Here is a 7750-nt window from a genome sequence, read left to right on the forward strand (position 1 = left end):
AGTCTCTCTGTAGTGCGTAGCTTGTTTTGTTTGTGGGGGTCCAAGTCATATAGTGGCAGGTGTGAGCAGTTCGTGTTCTGGTCTCAACTCTCTGTTTGGTTTTAGCCTTGTTAAACCAGAACAATCATTTTGGCCAGTATATATGAAAACCAATTATATACAAAGACACTTTGACACGGCTTCGTTATTATCGGTGCTTCGTTATTATCGGTGCAGTTTATTTCTTGTCATTTCAGAAACAGAAATAAGCAAATGAATCAAACATAAGAAATGAGCTTTGCTGTATTTCAAAGCTTTCTGCATAACTGATTTCTATATAATAGAACCTGTGGTTAAAGGATCGGTCTTTGTCGTCAGGCAGAATATGTAGGGTTTCCAGCCGTGTGGGTCTCAACTGGACATCTCAGTTTGTCATAGGGCTGTCCGTTTAAAACTTTCTGTCTATTTAAAACATTGTGAAAACTGCACAGAAATCCAGCCAGTTGCATTTAAGTGATGTAATAACCCTGACCCGGCATCATAACTCCACGACATCATCACTGATGTCATCATGCCCACCTGAACATCACTGCTCCACCCCCAATTATTAGCCAATGGCAAAGATGGCAACCTTAGGGAAAACTATATGGGCGCAAATCCTATGCTGGGGTGGAGGAAGCCTGGGAAATGGTCCCCAACGGGTTATGGGTGGTCTGTAAAAACCCGAGGGCCCTTATTTCTGCAGGTACAACAGTCTTCACTTACGATAATCAATTGTAATTAATAACTAGGTCCCTGGTGCAGCTATGACTGCATGACCATTTATCTGAAAAGGAAAAAAAAAAAGATGAAACTAATAGGAATTCATTGAGATTCCTCAACTTGACTTGTAATGCATTGTTCTGTTAGACAGTACATACAATATGGTTACAAGCAAGTCTGGACTGAGAATCAAAATAGGCCCTGGTATTTTATATACACTGAGGCCCAAACAGCCCCAGCAGCCATCCTGGGGCTGCTGCCCCCCCATCCAGCTCCGCGCTTAAAAGTCAGCATCGGATCGGGTCAAAGGGGGGCAGCATCGCTAGCGCATTGAGCCCAATAGTGCTTTCTGCACTAGCGGAGGCGATTTTCCGGAAACCCGGAAATTCAGCTCTTAAAATTACAAGAGGCGGCTTTTTGCCACCCCTTGTAACTGCCCGCTTGCTGCCGCCTAATGCAAGGTTGTCACCTGCCTCATGGTAGGAGCGGCCCTGAACAGCCCCCGCCAGCCCAATAAACAGTGACTATCTACGGGAATTTACAGCTGCCCGTCTGGCATTTGCCAGAACCCACAGATTGTTAGTCCGGGCCTGGTTACAAAGACGCATAGAGAAAATGGTTTACAAAAGACAAAGATTACCATCTTTTATGTTCATTTCTTTCTTCAAGTAAAAACCTGCCTACTTCTAGTTTATTCAGATAAAGGCACTCACCAATATGCTTATTCACTTGCTTAGCATAGGTCCCATCCACTGCCAGTAAGATATTGGTATGGAAATAAGTTGTGTAGGGACAGGGCATGTGCAGTAGTACTTCAAGCACCACTGTCCTTTCTACTGCCAATCTCTATATATGGAAAGAGGGGGCTAGGAACCCCTATTCTAAAGGAGGAAGCGCTAATAAAACTTAATTTAATAATAAATAAAACAATAAAGAAAATTAATACAATCCATTTTTGCTACATTATTGTATCTGGATTTTTTCCCTATACTGCATTTAAAGGGACATCCCCTTTAACACAACAGGAATAGTGGGATGTGTCTCAGCCAATGGAAAAATGCTACTGGAGAAATCACTCCTATTACACGGGTTGCCACTAGAGATGGGCGAATGTGACCAGTTTTGCTTCGCTGAAATTTGCAAAACGGCGAAAATTTGCTGAAATACATTAAACTCTATGGGGGTCAAACATTTAATCTCCGTTAGGATGCTGGGAATTGTAGTTCTGAAGCTGGAAGTTTACTGCTGGGCTCCAACTCTATATTGCCATCTGTCCTTTCTGTTACTATATGTGGCTTAGTAAAGTTCAGATTGTTTGGCTGTGATGGGAGACAGGATATTGTAGAATACTTCTATAGACATTAATGATCCACAGTCCTATATTGAATAACCCAGCAGATTTATCAAGGGTCGAATAGTAAATTCAAATTGTTTTTCTGATCAAAACTCACAAACTCGAATTGGGAATAATCCAAACTCTGACATTCGAGTTTTTTTCTAAAGAAAAACTCGTTTCGAGTTTAGTCGAATGGAATTTGATTCGTGTTTTCGAGCCGGTACTATTTGTTCGAGTTTTAGATGTTCAAATTTTTCTTAAATAACCTTCCAATCGAATTTCAAGTATATTCGAATTTATTAAAATAAACAAAAATTCACATGAATTTGAAATTCAACCTTTGATAAATGGGCCTCTAAGTGGGGTGTTTACTACAACTTGAATTTATCCTATTTATTAATTAAAACAAAGTCAACCTAACTCCTATCCACAAATTCATTTATCAAATAATCACCTTGAAAAAGTCAGTGTGGAAAAAGTCTTGACAAAATCGTGCGTCAAATCAAATCGTACTTCAATTTTTCTAAGTTGTCAACCGAAAACTTTTTCGGATTATCCAGCGCAGCTAACATTTCAAGAAACATCTTCCAATTTTAAAAGGGACCTGTGCCATTGACTTCTTCATGTTTCTTCTTGGCAGGTTTTAGCTGGAGTATTTTCGAATTTGGAGTTTGAGTTTTCCCCATAAAAACCGCGACCAGAAAAAATCAAGACTTCATAAATAGGCCCATAAAAGTATTGCAATTTCACCATATTCATGAGTAGAATACAGTTAACGAAGCCTTTAAACATATACCTACAGACACTAAGGGGCAGATTTATGAAGGGTCAAATTTCGAAGTTAAAAATACTTCGAAATTCGACCATCGAATTGAAATACTTCGACTTCGAATATCGAAGTCGAAATTTTTTCCTAATTTGGCTATCTTGCGGTTGAAGGATTAAATCCTTCTAATCAAACGATTCGAAGGATTTCAGCGATCGATCGTATGATTTTACTTCGACTTCCAAAAACGTAATCGTTTGTTAATAAAATGCACTCTTATGTTGATTAAAAAATGTCAATAAGGAAGATTGTAGAAGATTATTAAAAACAAATCTGGTCTTCAAAATAATAAAGCAATATTAATATATTAATAAATTAAAATGATAAGTAATACAAATTTAAAATTTTTGCTGTTGAGCCAACAAATAATAATAAAAATAATAATAAAGTATATAATACACAAAAGCCATGAATATCCTGTAAATTATATCCTTATAAACGGTGAGTTCTGATGTCATCAGTTATAAACGGTGAGTTCTGATGTCATTTCTGTCACATGACTCATTGAAATTTGTGTATTATAATTAATAAAGTACCCCCATTTGCAAAATATGAGGATATTATAAGTTACCTCGGAGTTCCATGACCTGTATAAAAACACTCGGCCTTCGGCCTCGTGTTTTTATATGGTCATGAAACTCCTCGGTAACTTATAATATCCTTATATTTTACAAGAGGGGGTACTTTATTCACTATATATTACCATCTAGTCTTCTAACCGGAAAACATAAAGCAATATAAAGAATTAGTAATAAAAATGTAAGATATGTTCAGAAAATATCTGCATAATGATAATTTAATTTATTAAGGAAGCATGGGCCATATTAACTTTCTTTAGATTGTAATATGTCTTTTACTCTATAATAAATGATCTAAAGTCTAATAACAGTCTAAACAGCTCATGTTCATGAGCAAAATATGGCTAGCAAAGCATTTAAACCTACACTGTAAAAATTTACATTGCAATTGATTTTTTCAATAAATTTTGCCATTCCTGTCCCACCAATTAAGATATATACAATTTAATTATGCCCATTATTATGCAGTATTTGTTTTACTATGTAAGAGATTGGAATATGTTTGTTTCTCTACAATAATAAACTCTACTCAAATGTGTTGTAAGAAAAAAAAATGTATATTATGAAAGTGAGAGCAGAAGATTAATTTTTGTTTATAATATGCAAACACACTAATTTGACAATTTTTTTTTTCTAAAAACACATGAACAACTGGGTATTGATAAAGAAAATTGCTGCTAGACAGCCTAAGATTAATGGATGCTTAGGCTAGCAAACCAAGCTGTGCCAGTCAGGATTTTTAGAAGACCTTGATATAGAAGTTTTGTAAAGAATGTACCTGATTCCTGATTCTCAAAGTATTGTCAGTAGATATAATAACCACACTATAGCAAGTGAAGACTACATTAAAGTCTGAAATGAAAATTGTGGTTTTTACCTTATTGTGCCTTAGTATGTGATGTTGTGGCAGTTCCTTTGTGCTTAATGGATCCTATAAATAGTGAATAAAGTACCCTTATTGTAAAATATAAGGATATTATACGTCATCGAGGAGTTCCTTGACCATATACAGGTCATGGAACTCTGAGGTTACTTCTAATATCCTAATATTTTCCAACAAGGGGTACTTTATTTATTATAATACACAAGTTTTAATGAGTCATGTGACAAAAATGACATCACTACTCACCGTTTATAATTGATTACATCACTACTCACCATTTATAAGGATATAATTTACAAGATATTCATGGCTTTTGTATATTATAATATAATATTAGCACACAACACATAATAATTTCAAGAGAATTTAAAAAGAAGTGTGTTTGGATATATAATTTATATATATATATATATATATAATATGATATTTTTTAAAGGATAGCATGCAAATACGTGTTAATTAAACATTACCATCCAGTCTTCTTGATGGAAAACATACCGTAGATACAATAAAAAGAATTAGTAATAAAAATGTACGATTTTTGCTGTTGAGCTAACAAGCCATTTCTGACAAGCTTTCTCCCCAGCTTTAAATGACTAGTGTGTTGTTGCTAGTTAGAAAATATGATGATGTGAACTCACTGGTACACTCAGAATCTGTGTCCAATATTATTATCATTCATCTCTAAATAAGTATTAATAGTTTGTTAATAAAATTAAAAAAAAAATCTTTTGTTGATTAAAAAATGTGCTCAAATAGGAGTTGATAAGGTTGATTGTGGCAATAGGACTTTGCAAAGATATAAAAAATAAGTCAGATTGTTGTTACATTTATTAAGAAAAACATATGGATGTATAGAGGTCCTGTCTATATTGTCCATTCTACTGAGTATCTACCTGATGTTTAAAAAGACAAGGGAATATTTATACCATAGCTGGAAAAACATCTGCCAATGCTGGGGCCAATATGTAGTTGTCAGTAAATTTGAAATACCCTTACTTAAGCCCCCAACCTTACCTTTTCTCTTACTTGATCTACTCCATAACCTGCCCTCTATTTGTTCACAAGCCATTGCCTGCCCTCATCATCGCTCCATCTTTTTACATCACTACCTGGCCCCCTTTATGTCACAACATGTCCACTTTTGTGCCTACCCCCTCCCCTCCACCACCAGTAAGAAATATAATATTTTATAAAGGTATCAACTCTAAATACATATATAACATCTTAGCTACAACAAAAAATTTAATAATTGCTTGATGCATAAACAATTCTGTTGTACAGTACTGCAGAATATGTTGGCTTTATAAATATAATATACTTTCATATAGAATAATAAAAAAAAGTCAGATTTGTAATTTAATATCAGTGTGAAGGGATCTATACATTTCTTTTGGCATATCAATGTTTGTATGGAATGGTATTTTAATAAAAAAAATTCTGTTTAGCATAGGTGTGTTTAATTTTAATAAGTTTTTTACATATGGGTATCTTTATATTGACAGCACCTTACTTGCACAAGAGAGCAGATGGATATACAATCTGTGAATGCTCTCACCTCATGGATTAAATGAAAGTTTATCATTGCATTCGTTTTTTCTATTTACCACTTGATACCTTACATTATTGTTAGCAATGCTTGATATATTCATTTTAGAAATGGTTAAGCATTGTAGGTGGTTGCAAATGAATAATAAGCAGCATGTAATATCATAGTTCAATGACCTAATACTAATAATTTGTCAATAGTAATTACATATATTTTTTTACTCTTTTGGGATGCCCTTATAGATCCACTTTGGATCATTTGGTACATCAAAGAGCAGCTGATCCTCTAAAATACAAAATAGTGATATCTGAAAGTTACAGGCGCCCTCTATGACATACAGAGGGAACCTCCCGGTTTGTGTTTATGCTAAAGGTATAGTTGTACAATAGCTATAATATTGGTGTTTAGGCAGCCATCTCAGTGCACTTTTGATGTCCCGAAACGTTTGATCGTGACCTGCGTGTCAGGAGCACTTAAATAAATTTGGGAACCCCCCATTTTTGACTAAGGTATTGGCATTCTAATTTTTTTCTAAGCCATCTCAGTGCACTGTGCCTGATTCTAAACTTTCAGAAGGAGCCAGCATTTAACAATAGAACTGCTTTGAGATAACCAAAATGGGGATGCACCATTCTGGGCTCAGATTGAACAAGATTCCATGCCAGAAATCGACCTGAGAAATCTCCTTTGGCTCACAAATGTCACTGTAAAATCTTATAGCAATCCAATAATAGCCCATTCTATGAAACTTTGGTCCCAAGCAAAAGGGCCATATAATCTAGTTTCTCCCCATAAGCCTGCTATGTGCTTCTTAAACAATGTGGATTTCCCCCCTGGTATGTCAGCTCGAGCTTTCTCCTGGTGGGAACAGTCTCATTTAACTACTATACATTCATTCACCCGGACGAACAAAATAGTGTCATTCCCACACTTACAATCCACCTATAAAGCCAGTCTGAATGGCTGTGTTACAGCCAAATCTCGCACTATATAAAGTCACTGCATGAAGGGTCTGTGTTCACTCTTCCCACTGCTTTTGAGAGGTTATGTTTACAACTTTTACCTAATAAAGGGTCATTATCTTATCTATATGACAACATGATTCACATGGCACCTCCTAAATCATTAAGATTTGTAAAACAATGGGAAAAAGTCTTGCGACAGTGTTTTGATGATGATACTTGGAATGGCATATTTAGAGACACTGTGAAATGTTCTGTTAATGTATTAATACAAGAGACCTCTCAAAGGGTCTTGCACCAATGGTACTTAGTGCCTGAAAGACTTTCCCAATGGTACCCAACCTCTTCCATGTTGTGCTTTAGGGCTTGTAATCAGAATGGTTCTTTTTTTGCACGTCTGGTGGGAATGCCCAGTGGCAGTACGGTTCTGGATCAGAGTTTACTCGCTGATAACTAGTGTAACAGGTCTCTCACTCAAGAAGAACTCTGCAGAAGCTCTGTTGAATAAGCACGTACCTGGGGGTAACAAATACATCAGACGTTTGGTCACATATATTTTTTCTGAAGCCAAAGCCTGGAAATCAACTACGCTTGACATTCAATCCGTGAAATCCAGACTGGATAACCTGTTGATATTGGAACGTCTCACCAGTATTGAAACTGGTCAAGCTACAATATTTAAGAGAATTTGGGGCCCCTGGCTGGCTTACCACAACATTTCACAAGGCTTGCTATCGTGAATATATTGGAATTCACAGGACACTGCCAAGTCACTAAGCAACTTTACAACTCGAACTTTGATAAATAATGTTTAACCCTTTAACGATTTCATGAGTACGCTCAAGAGCTCAAGATGTGTTATTTTTTCTATCCCT

The sequence above is a fragment of the Xenopus laevis genome, chromosome 1L, assembly GCF_017654675.1.
Source record: "Xenopus laevis strain J_2021 chromosome 1L, Xenopus_laevis_v10.1, whole genome shotgun sequence".
Taxonomy (NCBI): Eukaryota; Metazoa; Chordata; class Amphibia; order Anura; family Pipidae; genus Xenopus; species Xenopus laevis.